Here is an 18,284-nt window from a genome sequence, read left to right as displayed (position 1 = left end):
TATTTCTAATTTATAACGCTGCATTACTGCTACCAACCAGGTGTTTATTTCTCACAATAAACAGCTGTTAGCTTTGGTGGTACCACCTTTGCAAACATGTGTTTTCAACTCCACCTCAACTCGTTATTCAATATTAACTGGATATCAATTGGAGAAATGTGCTGGGTACTCATTTGAGAAGTAAAGTTTAAGCAAACTTAGTTTTTAATCTAAGCTTAACCATTTACTGGAAAACCGGGTCTGAAATTGGTTGGGGTTCCGAGAACTCCACATAAAAACTTCGAAATTTTCTCCTATTTTTCCGAAAACGTTTTTGATATTTCATTATGCATCCGAAATACAAAATGAATTTAGCTGACGAAATTTTAAAAAAATCGCTACTGCTGTTTTTCTTTTCGCTGCTGTATATGATTCAGTACATACGCATTGGTATGCGTAGTCGAAAATGAATAACGAGTTCAACGACATTGTCTTTTTTAGATTTTCATCTCTTTTGGGCATTGCAATTCTTCAATTTTTAGGTCATACACCTCTTTTCAGTTATTGACTGCCGCAATATGTCAACCTTTGTGCCTAAGTACAATATAATTCAGGACATTGGGCAGATGGCCCTAACTAGACTAAAAAGGTTTCTCTTATAAATAAAAATAAAGGAATGAATTATCATAGCCTTTTGCCGTCACAACGGGCATAGGAAGTTCCGGCTACAGTGGAACGGTTGAGCACATATGTAGGTATGTATCTATTGCGTTTGTTTGGTGCTGGCCCTATTAAGACTGCAGTCAATTTTATCATGGCATATAACATAATTTTTATTTATACTTCTCGATAGGGGTGTTAAAAAACGCTTTTTGACCTCCGTAATAAAAGGCGCAAGACGGAAATTTGTTTCAAAAGTTATATGCAAAAAACCTCGAGGTTCCAAAATCCGGGGTCTGGTCTACAGTTTTCGGGTTTATGTTTAATGTTCTATTAGTGCACCATTAACGATTCGGGGTAAAATAAAAGGTAATTCTCTACTTTAGCTCAGTACTGCTAAATTCGTCCAAAAATATCGGGAGATTTGTCAAAAGACACGCTTTGGACACAGGACTACAAATCCGAAAGCGGTAATTGAAAATTTTATTTCTTGAGGGGCGTACCTAATGCAATATGCAATATCTCGACGCTGGCTCTTAGAAATTTTAATTTTTTTTTTGAGATTTAAGTTACTCCCGCACCGTGGGGAGGGAGGTCGATTATAAACCGAATTATTTGGCCCATTCAATGATGAATTAAAGCGCCAATTACGAGATTTTTCTCTATTTTGATTCACTATGTGACGTGTTGCCATGTGTATTTTGTTCCGTTATGTTCACTGTTCCGTTAGTTCACTTTCAATTTTGTATTTTATTTCAATATGTGGCGTGTTGCCATCAGTTTTTTGTTCCGTTATTTTGACTTGTGATTGATCTTTTTTGTTCCGTTGTTTTTTTTTTTTGTAATTTCTATTTTCCCCTTATGTGGCGTCACGCCGTCTCAATACTTCCTGTTGGGAGTGGAAAAACTTTCCCTAACTCAAGTTTAGGGAAGCATTGGACATCCCAACTCCGCCAATTCGCCAGAATGGAGTGCAGGGGCCCTATTCAGTAACTATGAGTTTTAAAATGTACACTTTTCTTTCATACAAATTATATGAAGAACAAGTAAGGAAGGTTAAGTTCGGGTGTAATCGAACATTACATAGTCAGTTGAGAGCTATGGTGACAACATAAGGGAAAATAACCATGTAGGAAAATGAACCGAGGGTAAGCCTGGAATGTTTTTGTATGACATGTGTATCAAATTAATGGTATTAAAGAGTATTTTATGAGGGAGTGGGCCATAGTTCTATAGGTGGACGCCATTTAGGGATATCGCCATAAAGGTGGATGAGGGTTGAATCTAGAATTTGCTTGTACGATATGGGATCAAATGAAAGGTGTTAATGAGTATTTTAAAAGGGAGTGCTCCTTAGTTCCATAGGTGGACACCGTTTCGAGATATCGCCATAAAGGTGGACCAGGGGTGACCCTAGAATTAGTTTGTACAATATGGGTATCAAACGAAAGGTGTTAATGAGTATTTCAAAGGAGCGTGGGGCTTAGTTCTATAGGTGGACGCGTTTTCGAGATATCGCCATAAAGGTGGACCAGGGGTGACTCCAGAATGTGTTTGTACGATATGGGTATCAAATTAAAGGTATTAACGAGGGTTTTAAAAGGGAGCGGGCCTTAGTTCTATAGGTGGACGCCTTTTCGAGATATCGCCATAAAGGTGGACCAGGGGTGACTCTAGAATGCGTTTGTACAATATGGGTATCAAACGAAAGGTGTTAATGAGTATTTTAAAAGGGAGTGGGCCTTAGTTCTATAGGTGGTTGCCTTTTCGAGATATCGCCATAAAGGTGGACCAGGGGTGACTCTAGAATATGTTTGTACGATATGGGTATCAAATGAAAGGTATTAATAAGTATTTTAAAAGGGCGTGGGGCTTATTTCTATAGGTGGACGCCTTTACGAGATATCGCCATAAAGGTGGACCAGGGGTGACTCTACAATGTGTTTGTACGATATGGGTATCAAATTAAAGGTATTAATGAGGCTTTTAAAAGGGAGTGGTGGTAGTTGTATATGTGAAGGCGTTTTCCAGATATCGACCAAAATGTGGACCAGGGTGACCCAGAGCATCATCTGTTGGATACCGCTAATTTATTTATATATATAATACCACGAACAGTATTCCTGCCAAGATTTCAAGGGTTTTTATTTCGCCCTGCAGAACTTTTTCATTTTATTCTACATTTTTTTTCTAAAGTTATATTTTGCGTCAATAAACCAATCCAATTACCATGCTTCATCCCTTTTTTCGTATTTGGTATAGAATTATGGCATTTTTTTCATTTTTCGTAATATTCGATATCGAAAAAGTGGGCGTGGTCATAGTCGGATTTCGGCCATTTTGTATACCAATACAAAGTGAGTTCAGATAAGTACGTGAACTGAGTTTAGTAAAGATATATCGATTTTTGCTCAAGTTATCGTGTTAACGGCCGAGCGGAAGGACAGACGGTCGACTGTGTATAAAAACTGGGCGTGGCTTCAACCGATTTCGCCCTTTTTCACAGAAATAAGTTATCGTTCCAGAATCTAAGCTTCTACCAAATTTCACAAGGATTGGTAAATGTTTGTTCGACTTATGGCATTAAAAGTATCCTAGACAAATTAAATGAAGAAGGGCGGAGCTACGCCCATTTTGAAATTTTCTTTTATTTTTGCATTTTGTTGCACCATATCATTACTGGAGTTGAATGTTGACATAATTTACTTATATACTGTAAATATATAAAAAATTTTGTTAAAATTTGACTTTAAAAATTTTTTTTTAGAAGTGGGCGTGGTCGTTCTCCGATTTTGCAAATTTTTATTAAGCATACATATAGTAATAGGAGTAACGTTCCTGCCAAATTTCATCATGATATCTTCAACGACTGCCAAATTACAGCTTGCAAAAGTTTTAAACTACCTTCTTTTAAAAGTGGGCGGTGCCACGCTCATTGTCCAAAATTTTACTAATTTTCTATTCTGCGTCATAAGTTCAACTCACCTTCCAAGTTTTATCGCTTTATCCGTCTTTGGTAATGAACTATCGCACTTTTTCGGTTTTTCGAAATTCTCGATATCGAAAAAGTGGGCATGGTTATAGTCCGATATTGTTCATTTTAAATAGCGATCTGAGATGAGTGCTCGGGAACCTACATACCAAATTTCATCAAGATACCTCAAAATTTACTCAAGTTATCGTGTTAACGGACGGACATGGTTCAATCAAATTTTTTTTCGATCCTGATGATTTTGATATATGGAAGTCTATATCTATCTCGATTTCTTTATACCTGTACAACCAACCGTTATCCAATCAAAGTTAATATAGTCTGTGAGCTCTGCTCAACTGAGTATAAAAAGTGTACATTTTAAAACTCACAGTTACTGAATAGGGTCCCAGGTGCCACCCTTAGGTCCATTTAAGATTTTGGGCTCAACCGAGTCATGACCGAAATTATTTAGTTGAGCCGATGTTAACAGAACCATCCCGACGAAAGGACAAGAACGCGAATGTATAATCAAAATTACTTGATAACTGCGTCGATAAATCTTTCTGCACATAAGGCATGTCCTAACGATTTGTTTAGGGACCAATTATGTATATTGCTCCATATGCACCGCTTTCGCGTTGGAATGGTGTTGACTAACTGACGTTGAAAGCTTGTTTGAGTTGAAACTTAAATTCTCTTTAATAAAATTAAAAACAGTTATTCCTTAAGGTAGCTGACTACTGTTAAAAATAGAGCAAAAAGGCCTAAAGCGGTACTCAAGACGCGTTTTGGTCTTAGGATCACGCATACGTTTTATATCATTGTGCATAGTTGGTAGCACTTTAAAACAGTAAACTTGGGTAGGTCGATGCTTGTGCAAGCGCTGTTAAATTTGTTAAATGTACAACTATAAATTTCAAAAAATAGTGATTCATACCTGTGATTTGAATCATCTTTTCAGAGTTTCGTTATTTTTGTAGGCAAAGGTAAGAATCAAACTTATTTTACCACTATACACTGCAATTCCTTAAACTTTGTTTAAGGAATCCGACAGTAATTTATTAGTTGGCACTTATTTTTCTGAGCTGGAGCCTCTTCTACTCGCATAACATGACCAAGCCAGCGAAGCCTTTCGGTTTTCTTTCGTTGGACTATGGTCTTATTTACGTAGAATTCATACCGCTCATCATTAAACCTCCTTCGATACCCGTCGTCAGCATCACCGACAGGACTATAACAAAAAAAAATTATTGAACTCTCTCTGAAATGGGTCGTAATTTTCATAATGCGAACTACAAAGAAAGAAGATAAAGGCTACATAAATACATACATAAGCCATATACTATATGAACGAGTATTTGGACATATTAATTAAAACGTTTTTGTCGTGCTCACGATTGTTTACTTTATTTCTTAAACAGATTAATGGGGAAACTCATTAAACCTTATAAAGTGCCTAAACGTATAAATTAATCTAGTGCGTAAATGAACAGTCCAACTTTGTATGAAAAATCATTTACACAATTTGTATAAATTTACGCCCATATTTCATCGTGTAAGTGTGGTAAACTCAAAGAAATGCAACCTTGCAGACATAACAGCCGTCATTTTAATCAGAATATCCAACATCAGCAAAGTCATTTACAATAATATCGTTGTAAAGACGTTTAATTTTTGACTTTGCGCTTATACTATGTTCAAAGAGAAAAATAAATTGAGGCAATTTCTATTTAAATTGAGTGGTGTTCATACAACTCAATTTAGCATACACACTAGTAATTTGATAACTGGTTGGCTCATCTCTACAGCAACAACATACTTTTGCTCAGACTGTCAAAATGTGCGTGTTGGTTTTAGGCGAATGGAATGAAAACATAATACTATTTTCACACAGACGGCTTATTGAATAATAAAGGCAATTTTCTACATTAAGACGCTTATTGAGCTCAATCTTCCCTACAAAATTCGAATCTTTTATTATTTCATTAGTAGCTAATCGAATGCCTAATGAAGTCAAAAGCACAATGCAACTCTGTTGGCAGCGTTCCGCTTCCGTTTCCGCTTCTTAGTTTTTGGTGTGTTCAGTGCTTAAAAATGTCATTTGTCAAAGCAACTGTCATTGTCTGCATGGCGGAACGATACAAGGTGGCCGCATCGAACAGCTGATTATAACCTTTTTTATTTGATTTGATACATCAACTACCGGCGCAGTACGATTTTGACATTTGTCCATCGAATTTACAAGTACATGGAATTTTTTTGTTTGTAGGTATGTCACCATGCTCCCACCTTGTATCGTTCCGCCATGATTGTCTGTCTCATCCTTCATACTAACCGAGCAGTTACTTCTGTGTGAAAGCAAAAAATTTACGATTTCATTAGCAGGTGAAATGAGATCATTAAGTTTCTGTGTGAAAACAGTATAAAACTTTGAAATTTTTGTTCGTTGTAAGAAAATGTGTTCAATGTTTTGGTTTCATTTTGAGTTTGGCTATCTTCTTTTGACAATCCCTACTGCAGTAAAATGAAGAAAACAAGGCGAATTTAGTTGAGGTGGTGTTATCCCAACAGCTGATTGCTTCTTCTTGATAATTTTCCATACAAAGCCTTGTACAACAATATGTCAGTTGATCGAAATCAATGAAAATTTTCTTTTGGCTTGACATTCTTCTGCACGACGAATTGGTTGAATTCGCTTTGATACCACTTGGTATGGATTCGCCTTGTAAGAAAATAAAATCAGCTGACGAGATGAGCCAACCATATAGTTGAGCCATGCGTAACTGACGTTTAAATCTACTCAATAAACACATTTTACAAGGTTGCATTTGCAGTTTGAAACAATTTATTACGCTATAAGTTTGTACATAGTATTATACTATGTTCAAACAGAAAAATAAATTGAGGAAATTTCGATTTGAATTGAGTGCTGTTCATACAACTCGATTTAGCTTACACAATAGTAATTTGATAGCTGGTTGGCTCATCTCTACAGCAAGAACATACCTTTGTTCAGACTGTCAAAATAAACACGCACATTATTAGGCGAATGAAATGGAATGAAAACATAAAACTTTGAAATTTTTGTGTGTTGTAAGAAAATGTGTTCAATGTTTTGGTTTCATTTTGAGTTTGCCATCTTCTTTTGACAATCCCTACTCCAGTGAAATGAAAGACATAAAAACAGCTGATGAGATGAGCCAACCATATAGTTTAGCCATGCGTAACTGACGTTTAAATGTACTCAATAAACACACTTTACAATGTTGCATTTGCAGTTTGAAACAATTTATTACGCAATTTTTTTTTAAATTGGCAATTTATTATTACAATTTATTATATGACAAATTGCGTAATAAATTGCCCAAATAGTAAAAATTGCCAATTTGGTGTGTGTTTGAACTTAGTATTATACTATGTTCAAACAGAAAAATAAATTGAGGAAATTTCGATTTGAATTGAGTGCTGTTCATACAACTCGATTTAGCTTACACAATAGTAATTTGATAGCTGGTTGGCTCATCTCTACAGCAAGAACATACCTTTGTTCAGACTGTCAAAATGAACACGCACATTATTAGGCGAATGAAATGGAATGAAAACATAAAACTTTGACATTTTTGTGTGTTGTAAGAAATTGTGTTCAATGTTTTGGTTTCATTTTGAGTTTGCCATCTTCTTTTGACAATCCCTGCTCCAGTGAAATGAAAGACATAAAATCAGCTGATGAGATGAGCCAACCACATAGTTCAGCCATGCGTAACTGACGTTAAAATATACTCAATAAACACACTTTACAATGTTGCATTTGCTGTTTGAAACAATTTATTACACAATTTTTTTTAAATTGGCAATTTATTATTACAATTTATTATATGACAAATTGCGTAATAAATTGCCCAAATAGTATAAATTGCCAATTTGGTGTGTGTTTGAACCTAGTATTAATCTTGAAATGTTTTTATTTTGTATAGTAGTACAGCTGATCGACAATTAACTTCATCAATAATATTACTGGGTGCGTTCATATAACATCGTGTGTAAACTGACATAATTTTACACCTTATACATTTGTTTGCTTTAATGAGTCCCCCTTATATTTCTTCTACATCTTTTATTAAATAATTGTCGGTAGGTTAAAAAAAGTTTTTTACCTTGAAGTTGTACTATGTGTTTTCCCTTAAGCGTATTGACATAAAATTAGAGCAGAACAATAACTTGTTCGAGAAATGAAATACGCCGAAAGCATTTGTGTATTTAGTATATTGACTGCTGAGTGGAATATCACCCCATCTCGGCTGCCGTTTCGAAAACGCCCAATCAGACTTTTTTTCATTTTTACATTAGCTGGGGTGTTTATGAGAAAAATTCTGAGTTATAGCGTTTTTGAAACAAACTATGAAATAGGGTGCTTATGAAACGCATTCTGCGATAGGGTGTTTTCGAAACAGCAGCCCAAATAGGGTTATATTCTACTCAGCAGTCGATATGTACATATGTTAGAATTATATTGCACGAAAAAATTTATACCTATCTTATTAAATTGATAATGAAAAATATAGACTTATACCAAGTTTACATATAACGAGATTATATTCATAATTAATTTCTAATCGTTAACAATAGCCGTGTTTTTTTTAGAAGCGTATAGGTTTACGTTTGCGCGTAAAAAAAGCTTATCCTTGCTTAGATAATGCTTAGGAGACCCATCTAGCCGCAGCTAGCAAAACATAACATGTTGTACCGAAAAGCGCAGACACAAACCTCTGGTGGCCATAATGTATAACTTATAGCTGAATCGGTTGCGATTAATAGTGGACACACATCATTTTTAGAGGTGAAACAAGGAATTAGTATAGAGGTGAAACATAGACACGTATTTCAGTTGCAGCTGAGTATAATGCGTATTGAAATTTAGTACTAATTTTATGCGTAGCAATTTCAGAAGAGTAGATAAAGTTTGACGCTTAGCAGTCCATATAAAGTTTAAGCGTAAACGTCTTTAGATGTAAGAAAAAACACTAGGAGGACTCATGAAAGCATATAAGCTTATAAGGTGTAAAATTATATCCATTTACACACGCTGTTATATGAACGCACCTAGAAATACTCTTGCTAAACTTGATTGTTTATCAGCTGTATAATTGCCAAACAAAAATTTTTTGTTTGTTATACAAATTAAAAAATGCCAAGATTAAGTGAAACATAAAAACTAAAACGTCTTTACTAAGATATTCTTGTAAATGACTTGCTGATGTTGGAGATTTCTGATGAAAATGCCTGCTGTAATGTCTGCAAGGTTGCATTCCTTTCCTTTGAGTTTACCGCGTTTACACAATGAAATGTGCGCGTAAATTTATACAAATTGTGTAAATAATTTTTCAAACAAAATTTGACAGTTCGTTTACGCACTAGATAAATTTATACGTTTACACACTTTATAAGGCATTTATACGGTTACATGAGTCCCCCTACTGCTTATAGAATTAGATATCTCACACAAAGTTTTCCATTCGATAATCGGTAGTTATGAACAAATTTTAGAGATGCCGATTTTTTTTCATACCATCTCTAGAGTGTAATCCCTAGTAGATTATCTAAGGACGATTTATTGTAGATAGACCATGTGTAAACGTCGTTTTAGGGTCGTTTTCATTATCTACAGTTAAGTTAGATTTTAGCTGGAGGATACCAATCTATCGGAGACCTTTATTTGACATTTTCGTTTTCATTAACAGAGGGTGACCAACCCCCCTTAAATCGATAATTGTGAATATTTTGTAGAACGAATCGCAAAAATCTATTGTGAATGCACGAAAACAAGCTAAACAACTGACTGATTTTACCTTTTTCAGTACATGTTCAACTTAGTTTATCAGTTAAACTATGCATAAACTTATTCTGCAGGTTTCAGGCTTCTTTAACTGAAGTTTACGCTGAGCTTAAACGTCCGAAATGGCAGGGTGAAACTCTAGTTAATCTATCCGTTATTTGAGTTCGCTGGGAATGCTGTCGAATACACCCAACATTCATTTGGACTTGAGTATCATAAGAGCTCACGTTGATAACTAGCATACTTCTTAAATCTTAAAAGTTGTTTCGAAAGAATGGCTCAATTTGAGAAACATCACGTTCTTAGCAAAAGCAAAAAATACTGCTACTAAAGTTGAAAAAAGTTCCCACCTTATACTCAAGTATAGTTCTCTAATTGGACTCAAATGTAAGATTCCAGTACTACAGTATTTTCTCGAAAACAAAATAAAACATGTATGATTTGTTTCTTATTTATAACGCTTCATTACTGCTACCAATCATGTGTTTCTTTCTCACAATAAACAGCTGTTGGCTTGAGCTTATTGGAGAAGATTTTTTTCAACTCCACATCAGGTCAATATCCAATGTAGGATATCAATTAGGGAAATGTTCTGGATATTTATCTCAGAACTATACATTTCTAAAATCGGTGAAAAGCTGGAGAATAATTTGAGAGTGACCTGGAGTTCAACTCGAGAACTATAAATTTTACAAAATTTCTCAAAGGCTGGATAGTGATGAAAGAACGTGTATTACGGGAGTCCCTGTCGTGAAGACTTACCTCCGGTGTAAAACACAGATCAATGTCCGTTGATCTTCGGCCCAACCAGTTGGTACCAATTCGGTGAGCTGGGGTGTTCAAGTCAACCAGCCTTGGTTTGGCCGAGGAGGACTATCCATCCTTCTCTTCCATTTTCGGGTAATGGCACCCGGTTGCACGGCAACTCCACCGTGAGTTCCGTGCTTGCCTCAGAATCCCTCTTTCATTGATTTTGATATCTCGATATCTGATTAACAAGTTAACCAGATTGAGATATTTAACGACGGAGCTTGGTTTTGCTTAGATATTGCTTAAAGGGCCGCACTACGTTGACAAACAAAGTGAGCTTGGCATTCAATTATGCTCCGTCTTAAAACACCATCACAATTTAAATCAAGGGATGTGACCAACCTTTTCCGCACACAGACCTGTGAGTGCCGAGTGCCCGCCTCAACAATGCCCCTCGACATCGCTTGAGGCCACACTACGTTGACAAACATTTTGTGCCATATTGTCTACTATTGGCTTCCATTTTTGCTACTAATTTCGCTCCAATTTCCACTCAATTACGCAACAATTATGCACCGATTTGCCTCCAAATACACTCCTACCACAATTAAGGGATGTGGCCAACCTTTTCCGCTCACAGACCTGTAAGTACCGAGTACCTGCCCCAGCAATATCCTTGCACTGCAGTCCGCCACACTGCAGTGATTTGACAACGTCAAATCTTGCCACATATAGGATGTGGCCATCCACACAGCGAACGCCTCCTATTCGCTTACGCAGTCTAAAGCAGCCTCAAACATCTCAAAAGACGAGATGAGCACCGGCCCACTCGTACAATTATCGATTGTTTTTCGGCTGACGATAGACATGCGTTCTTTCACCATCTTTCGTCAACTTATTTGCAGCATTTTGTCACAAATTAAGGGATGTGACCAACCTATCATCTGCCCCTCAGGGTCAGCTTCTCAATGAAATTGGGACCGCCGTGGCAAGCATGAGACCGAATTCCCTTGGGTCTTGGGTCCCCAAGGGAAAACAAGTCTACTCAGAGCGTGTGTCATAAGTGAACTCTATTTGAAACCACAGCCACCGCGATGCTCCCACAAGGGGGCCATCCCAGGACAGGAGGTGAGACCTGAGTACAAAGCATCGTTCGATGCAGTGCACCAGATCACACTGGCTTCTCCTGCTCCCGCGGTAGCAGTTTTTATAAAGACCTTGCCTAGGGTCCCACAGGGTGATACACCGCGTCCACCCTGCTACCTTTCGAGTAAAACACCTTACTCATGGATTGGGTACCCATGGTATTATGGTCGCCTTTTACGACCGGTATACCTACCGTGGGCATATTCTAACCCCTAACCCACAGGGGGAGCTGGATAGTGATGTTGGATATCAACTCCAGAGTTAGATATATATTTATCTAAGGGCGGAAAAATATGTTTTCCATGTTTGTTAGGTAACAAAATCCAGCCGTTTCGGTATCTACAAATTATCTTGATAATAAACAGCTTTACGAAAAAGCTTACCTCAAAAACGGCCTTAAATTGTGACTGAAAACTGTTCTCTAGTTTAACTAGGGTTAAAATTTGACTAGACTTGAAGCAATTTCACTTTAAGCTTAGCTTAATCAATTATTGAAAACACGGGCATGGAGCAAACGAAAATTTCATAGATAACTGACTATCTGAAGATGGTAAAAACGGCCCTTAAAATTTTTTGTAATTGATTATGAGTAATATATAAAGCCCAAAATAATCAGATGAGGTTTTAAGGGCTGGAAGAAATTTGGGTCTTTTTTGTTTGTCAAAGATTATTCAAACACTATACCAAGTTCAGTGATTACTAAAAGTTTTACATTTTGAGTAAAAAAATGTGGGAGTTATTTGTTGTAAAAAACAAATTTAAAAAAGCGGAAATGTCAGAAATACTAAACGCAGACGCTTATATTTAGAATTTATTCAAGTAATTTAAAAAATTTAATAGTTTTGTTTTCATTGGTTTCACTGAAGTGAATTATAATTGGAATTGTTGTTTTATAAATAAATCAGCTAAAGAGAGCCAAAATGCGCAATACAAACAATTGTATGCCAACAGTGACGACAGATTTAATGGACTTTACTGAAAATTGTGCACACAAAGTATTACGTATGTGTACGTACCAACAATTTTTTCTTATTGGTGTCATATGAGGTTCTTTATTTTCTTATGGCTCCACTAGAGAGAACATGTTGAACAAAATATTTATACTACCATTGAAAAAGGCCAGTCACCAATGCTATTAAATTTTTGTAGTGCATATAACAAGTACATATAAGCTTTAACCTGCTGAATATACATGCATACATTAAACGAAAATCTTACCGATGTGAATAATTTCTTTATAATGGGACCTATAGTAACCTAAATAAGAGTTACATTATTGCTGACAAACCATTTAGTTGAGAAATATGCATGAAACATAAAGCAATCTTTAACTCTACACAGCAGCTTGTAAAATTGACATACTTCTTGATTTTCCATTATCGTTTGCTTCCCAACAAACATATAGGTTAGAAAACGATTAGAAGACGAATCAAGGTCTAATGTATTTCTCTAAGGTAGAAGGTTAGAGGACGATTTGCGAAACGTCGCGAATTATAGCATTATCGACAAAAAGGGGACTTCGTTCTCGATATCGAGAAAAGGGTTAAAATTCTAATCGAATTCTAACGCCAAATTCTAATGAGTTTCTAATGAGAATTTTGAAGTGATGCGCAATTAAGTTCAATTATTTAAAATCAGCGAAATTTTCATTGTTTCATTATATCAAATACGTTTATATGGTTATAATCTTGTGTATTAAGAATGAACATATGTATATCAAAGGCTTTTTCTATTATAATAAATTAAAACCGTTAGCAGGGGTTTTCTTCATGCTACTCAAATAGCTCGCTTTACTTTTTTAACTTTTTTTGATTAATTTTCACTTACTAGTATTTATTAGTATAAATAAAAAAACTTATTTCGCAACTTGTAATATTTCCACTATTTTAATTTTGTTTGTATAACACTAAGAATGAGTGATCATGTCATGCAAATAATCGATAACTGTGACAATAATCATAACATCGCATTTCTAGTGTTATTCGAATCGTTTCACAATCGAATTCTAACCTAGTTTTCGATTCGAAATACATTAGAGAATTACACTAGGATTCTAATGTAAAATTACAATATTTCGCTAACGTTAGAAACTTTGTTTGCTGTGTTACTAATATACTCTTCTCGTAATTGTTGATTGTTTACGATTATGTAGCTCACTAAATATTTGTGTTCTAAAGACATCCTCCCGCTTATTCTGAATTGTTCTAGGTCTAGAAGGAACCTAACGTGACCCCAAAGTTACAATAATTTAGAGTATTTGAAGCACTTATTCTTAGCTGTAAACAAAGTATGATGTTACATGCATACACTCAGTCCGAGATTTGAGCATTTGCCTATACACATTTAAGCAATTCAAAAGGTCTCCTATTCGTCATATATGCTTCAATTTAATTTTATATTGGAACCATAAAACTCATTTAACATTTTTAATATGAAACTCTTGCAAACTGCCAAATTATATTAGTTTAACCTGGCAATATGGACTTGAATTCAGATCCTACTAATAAAGCTTTCCATAAAAATAAAGTTGACAAAAATCCGAATTACTCATTTCGACAAATATTTCATTTGACTAGAGATTAATTTATTTCAAAGATCACGTTTACGCATGCCTTAATCTACAATAGACAATCTACGCGTTTGCATATGTTCCATACTTAGGAACTAGATTATTTACTGTCAAATTGTCACTCTCTTTTATTTTGTGCTTCTAGTCAAGGCGAATCCATACCAGGTGGTGGCTAAGCGAATTCAAACAAACCGCCGTGCAGAAGAATCTCAAGTCAAAAGAAAATTTAAAATTTTAATTTATTTCGATTAACTGACATATTAAAGTACAAGGACTGTGTGGAAAGTAATCAAGAAGAAGCAACCAGCTGTTGGGATAACAACACCTGGGGACCTATTCAGTAACTGTGAGTTTTAAAATGTACACTTTTTCTTCATATAATTTGAATGAAGAAAAATGTACATTTCAAAACTCATAGTTACTGAATAGGGCCTCTGGTACTGAATTCGCCTTGCTTCCAGTTAGAGAGATTACACTCTAGAGGTGGAACTTTTTCTGGGAAAAAAATCCGCATCTTTTAAATTTGTTCATAGTTACCGATTATCGAAGGGACAAATTTATATGGGAAATCCAGTTTTATAATTAACGATGAAGAGTTAAGTAGAAAATATAGCATCCCTAGAGTGTAATCTCTAATTGGAAGCACGAAATAAAAGAGAAACGTGAAAATTAGACAGATAATCCTCGTGTTCCAATTGTACATGAACCAGATATAGAAGTCTATATCTATCTCGATTTGTTTATGCCGTTACGGGGTACCGTTATGCGAACAAAATTAATATACTCCCGTAACGGCTAAACTAATCGAGATAGATATAGACTTCTATATATCAAAATGATCTAGGCGAAAAAAGAAATTCATTTAGCTATGTCCGTCCGTCCGTCTGTCCGAAACACGATAACTTCGGGAAATTTTGAGGTATCTTAATGAAATTTGCTTTGTAAGTTCTTGGGCACTCATCTCAGATCGCTATTTAAAATGGACGAAATCGGACATAACCACGCCAACTTTTTCGATATCGAAAATTTCGAAAAACCGCAAAGTGCGATAATTCATTACCAAAGACGAATAAAGCGATGAAACTTGGCAGGTGGGTTGACCTTATGACGCAGAATAGAAAATTAGTAATATTTTGGACAATGGGTGTGGCACCGCCCACTTCTAAAAGAAGGTAGTTTAAAAGTTTTGCAAGCTGTAATTTGGTAGCTGAGTATGTAATGTTCGGTTATACCCGAACTTAGCCGTACTTGTTATTATTTCAATTTAGACTTTGTGTTGGCATACAAATCATTGAGATACCATTTTAAAATAGAACTGAGCATTTTAACGCGTTGATGTCATTTCACAGCTAAATGAACTAAAGTTATAGAATGCTACAACATGTTGGCGCAAGAAAGTTAATGTTTAGACATGCACTAATCCACCACAAAAGCTAGATTATGCGCTGCACAATCTGTAGGTCGGCCATCTTCTTACGAGCATGAAACACATGCACTAATCTACAAAATTTTTCCCATCTCTAAACTCAAGATTATTAGCTGCAAAATCTGTCGATCTAACATATTATTAACGTTTTTTCGATTTCCGTCAGAGAAACTTAGAGCTATAGAGAATCTTTAGGATGAAATTGTTAGCAAGGGAAGGTATCAAACTAGCGATTGGCAATACAAGCATGAAGATTATAAAAAACACGGAGTTGTGGTTGAAACTTCATTAAAAAGTTAATGTAGGAGTTACAAAGTAGTTAACATTGTTTACTATATAGTTTGGCAGCTTAAATTGAGGTTATGTTGCGAATAGAGTGCATGGCGCAACGATACAAGGTGGCAGCATGGGACAGCTGATTATAAACTTTTTTTATTTGATTTGATACATCAACTTCCGGTGCAGTACGGTTTTGACATTTGTCCATCGAATTTACAAAAACAAAGTACATGGAATTTTTATTTGTTTGTAGGCATGTCACCATGCTGCCACCTTGTATCATTCCGCTATGATAGAGTCATGGTTCAACTATATACAGGTTGGCTCATCTGTAAAGCAACAAAATATGTCTGTTCAAATTGTCAAAATCTGTGTATTGGTGTTTGTGCGAATGGTATGGAATGGAAACATAAAACTTAGCAGTTTTTGTATGTGTAAGTAAAATGTTGCCAATGTTTGGTTTCATTTTGAGTTTGCCATCTCCTTTTGACAATCCCTTCGACCATGCAATGACATAAATAAAATCAGCTGATGAGATGAGCCAACCTGTACATAATTGAACCATGGATAGAGTGGAAGGCAGTGAAATGGGCAGTCGAATGACGTATAATGAAGGAATGGTGTTCGGAGTTTTTTCAAAGTTAAAAAAAAAATGATAAAAGCTTTAATATAAATAAAAATAAAAAGCCTTATATATTCTATATATGTATACATAAATTCGTAAGGATTATCTCACTTTTAATTTTGAGCTAAATAATCTAAAGTTTTTTTTGAAACTGAGTCGATAACTGTACGTGTGCGAATTTCACCGATCAGCTGTTAGTTGCGCCACTTGGTAAGATTTACAATGGTAGCTAAGTTGTGAGTGTTATATCAAAATAAAAGTATTTCTAGCGTTAATATTATTGAATTTCAGGTAAAATTTCCCAGTTGTGAGTTACCTGTAATAGAAACGCAAGTTTCAGCGTTTGTATAAACGCATGTTGTATATATAGTTTTGGGTCAAGGGCAAAAATTGCTAATATAATGTGGAACAACGTTGGCGTCCGAAGTCGTCGTCTATGTCAGTTCACATATGTTGCTGTTGGTGCCGCGTCTGACTACAGTTAGGTTGCAATGACAATTTTCGGCTTGCGAGTTGCAGTCGCTGACGCAATCAGCTGCATCAAAGTAGTTGTAGTAGACACAAATTGATAGAGCCAACAAATGTAAGCAGTTTGCGCAATCTGAAAACTCTCTCAGTTTTTTTGAGTTTCTTAAAAACAACATGAGCACCTAAAAAGAAAAAAAAAACGAACAAATTAATTAAACATATAAATAAAATAAAGCACATTTAATGAACATACTCACATATGTTTTTCATTTCAAATTTCTGTTTAACTACACTAATGACGTTCTGTTAATTGGTTAGTGGACCAGAACATACGAAGTGAATTACCTATAAGCCAATAAACGCAATGATGTACATATATACATGTTGTTAAATTATATTTTTTATAATTTTGCTGCAGAAAACCTTTTTTTGTCATTGCTTAGGTATACGCAAATGTAAATTCTTTACATTCCTCTTTTGATTTGGTTAGCTTTTTTAACTGTAATACAAATATTAAATATTACATTTGGACAATTCATAATTCGAGATTTTAGTTGTTTCCATGCTTTTCTATATAAAATTTAGCTAAAGCATAGCACATACGGTGAATAGGAGACCTTGTAAACTGCCTAATTATAAACACATGTAAATGCAGGCATGTTCAAGTTTTTGACGTTATTAAAAAGTAGTGACTTATCTAAACTTTTTAAATAAATTTTTTTATAAATATTCAACTTTTTAGTGAAAACTATACATTTCACGTAAATTTAAGTCTTGAACAAGTTTGAATCTTCTAGCGTCTTGTTTCGACGCAGTGACGCTGCTCAATTTTGTTCATTATAAACCCACCCAATGTCGTGAAGTTTTATTTAAATTTTTTAAATTGAAAAAGAATAATAAAATGAGGACGGTACTTTTCTATAGGGCTGTCACATTGTGCACGTGAATGCGCAGATTAGCATTTCCGTTATTGTTGAAAGTTCTCTTTTAGTATCTCTTCTACACTTAGTCTCTCTGTTTGTATCTTTAAAGCTCTTTTAATATTAGAGACACTTTACTACTAGGGTTGCCGCTAATTTAAATTTTTAGTAACCAGAATTTTCCCAAAAAGTAACCAAAAGTGGAAAATGGTAACCAAACCGAAAAAGCTTGCGTTTTTTCTGGCAGCATTGATATCTATTTTATTTTAGCGTACATATAACGTAAACAGTTAAAAAAAAATGAAGACTTCAGAATTTTTTACATAAAATTTGATGAAACAAAAGCATAAATCATATTATTAAACATGCTGTGTGTATGAGTATGAAAAATATTTTTTTTTAACATTAGAAGTAGTTACATACATAAATGTGTAATGAGATCAAAAGTAAATGCAATTACAAATAATAATAAATACATTCGATTGAAAATAATTTTTAACCGACCATACGTAATTCGTTTCATTTCCTTTTGACACAACTCTTTTGATGGCATTATGCTGTTTATAGTATTAAAATCTAGATTGGTTCTTAGCTTCGTTTTAACTAAAGCTAAGTCGGAAAACTTTCTTTCTGCCACCGCTGAACTATGTGGCAA

At 35.0% G+C, this 18,284-nt stretch overlaps 1 protein-coding gene and 2 long non-coding RNA genes across 9 annotated transcripts in view; 2 read left to right on the top strand and 1 right to left on the bottom strand.

Moving 5' to 3' along the window:
• The window catches only part of LOC137251206 (uncharacterized), a 96,716-nt gene that overhangs the window by 23,622 nt on the left and 54,810 nt on the right, over nt 1-18,284 (top strand). The gene's annotated exons all lie outside the window — the stretch shown is intronic.
• The window catches only part of Trf2 (TATA box binding protein-related factor 2), a 67,621-nt gene that overhangs the window by 17,789 nt on the left and 31,548 nt on the right, over nt 1-18,284 (top strand). The window contains exon 1 of one of the 6 annotated variants that reach the window (XM_067785394.1): nt 16,217-16,451. The exons of the other annotated variants lie outside the window; for them this stretch is intronic. The gene's annotated coding sequence lies outside the window, so the exon portion shown is untranslated. Of the gene's footprint in view, nt 1-16,216; nt 16,452-18,284 lie in introns of those variants that run through there. 6 annotated transcript variants of the gene reach the window in all.
• Nucleotides 15,925-17,624, bottom strand: LOC137251205 (uncharacterized). Of its 2 annotated transcripts, XR_010953184.1 has the most exons (4): nt 17,313-17,624; nt 16,967-17,208; nt 16,558-16,891; nt 15,925-16,470 (listed from the first exon to the last, which is right to left on the bottom strand). It is a non-coding gene; the product is annotated as an uncharacterized lncRNA (long non-coding RNA). The 2 variants fall into 2 exon arrangements; XR_010953183.1 differs by having other exon boundaries at nt 16,967-17,621.

This window comes from Eurosta solidaginis, chromosome 4 (assembly GCF_040869045.1).
Source record: "Eurosta solidaginis isolate ZX-2024a chromosome 4, ASM4086904v1, whole genome shotgun sequence".
Lineage (NCBI taxonomy): Eukaryota > Metazoa > Arthropoda > Insecta > Diptera > Tephritidae > Eurosta > Eurosta solidaginis.
This window is presented reverse-complemented; position numbering and strand designations above follow the sequence as displayed.